General features: G+C 37.2%; 1 non-coding gene across 1 annotated transcript; it reads left to right on the top strand.

Moving 5' to 3' along the window:
* The first annotated feature begins 953 nt into the window (after nt 1-953).
* On the top strand, nt 954-1,059 carry LOC149250495 (U6 spliceosomal RNA). Its single transcript, XR_016267699.1, has one exon. It is a non-coding gene; the product is annotated as a U6 spliceosomal RNA (small nuclear RNA).
* Nucleotides 1,060-1,800: the final 741 nt, after the last annotated feature.

Below are 1,800 nucleotides of genomic sequence, written 5' to 3'. Positions count from 1 at the left end.
AGTTCAGAAAATGTTGTTGGCATTCACCCAAAGGACATCAATGACTTTTTCTATAACCACTAAATGTCTCACATGCTAGAGTAATGTTTCCTTTGATCTTTTGTCCACATCAATGTTCCCTATGGATATGTCATGCATCTAGATCCTCAAAAATTTCTTATAATTAACGAATTCTTTGTTGCCAAGGACTTAGGGCCAAATCGTGTAATGTACCTATCCCAAGAACCAATCAATAACCAGTCAAGAATTGCCAAAGATTTGTAAGCCATTCACTTGCATAGATATTGTAATGTCAAGGATGAGCCAAAACCCAATTAATTTTTCTTTATTATTAGTTCCAAACCCGAGACCCAAGCTAAAAAGAAAATTGTAATTATTATTTTGGAACTTTACTCCGACCTTTTGCTCCATTAAAAAAGGCCTAAGCCTTCTAAATATCAATTTATTTACATTAGACATAATAACATATCATTACCATGCCCCCTTCGGAAGGAAAAATAATCATTATTACCCTACATACTATTGACTTATATTGCAAATTAACCTACGAAGCACCTCAACTGATTATATACCATATAATATTAACCATAACAATAGTTCTAATTCGTGGCCCAGTAGCTTATTAGGATTTGGACAACACTATGAGTCATGGAAGCAAAGGCAACTTTATGAAGGTGTATCTCTTGAAGCCTTCAATGTGGAACAAACCTTTGGCTTTTGGAACATTTTATGGGCATAAGGTATCTGCTTGAACATATTTCCCTCCATATGCTCCACTCCTGCAACACTCCCTCATTACAATTTGTGAATTTCTATAAACCATCAAACTCTTATTATTGTGTTATGTCGAACAAATTTATTATATTATTGTTTACACCATTACAAATCTTACTGTTATGGGAGGCGCAATGATGATGAAGTGAGGCATATTGAGATTAATGCCACACATGTGCGAATGTTTTTGGTCTCTTTCCGATAAAATTGGACTGATACCTACAAGATTAGCATGGCCCCTGCGCAATAATGACATGCACACAAATCGAGCATGATCTAAATTATAGCTTGCAAGGATAATCTGGTAGTTTTCCCTCTGTCCCAAAGAGTAGGTTGGGTTTGGTCTTCCTTAGATCCATCCAGATCAGACTCTCTTAATAGAGTCAACTGACATTAGGCCCATTCTCGTGGGCTCACCCAAGGGTGTTACAACGTAAAGAATTAAAGGAGTTCCCTTCACAATGATGGACAAGGCACAGCCCATACCAACATGTTTATACCCTTAAACCCATCTTCATACATCTTAGCCACGGAAGCCATGACAATGTTGATGTTGTTCAAAATCTTCTTGGCTTGTGGATCGTGGCCTAGATATTCCCATGAACTCATACCATTCCTCCCAGAGAAGTGATGGTGGAAATGCTCGGGGCTTGGGGACTTGTTCTGGAAATCTCTGACACACGTTATCGCCATATCATCTTATGCAATAAGTCAATAAAAATAACAGCATGGTGCAAAAAAATAAGAGACAAAAGAACGATACACATTTTGATTAATTTAGTGATATCATCATGTACGTATGCCTTCTCTTTTTGGAAAATAATCATTATGCAACAGACTTCACTCACTTTCTCATCGTGTCTACAAATGCGCTGACTGTGATTTTCTGTTGAATTCAGAAAGAGAGCGTAAGATTCCACTGATAATGAAAGGATGCACGTGCTTTCGTGGTCATAATGTTATTTCTATCGATTTGAGTACAGAGACTCAAATTCTCAGTGAACATGAAAAGATGGGTCGAGAATG

The sequence above is a fragment of the Pinus tabuliformis genome, chromosome 7 (assembly GCF_031772625.1).
Source record: "Pinus tabuliformis cultivar Carrire ecotype Pingquan chromosome 7, CPIR1, whole genome shotgun sequence".
NCBI classification, from domain to species: domain Eukaryota; kingdom Viridiplantae; phylum Streptophyta; class Pinopsida; order Pinales; family Pinaceae; genus Pinus; species Pinus tabuliformis.
This window is presented reverse-complemented; position numbering and strand designations above follow the sequence as displayed.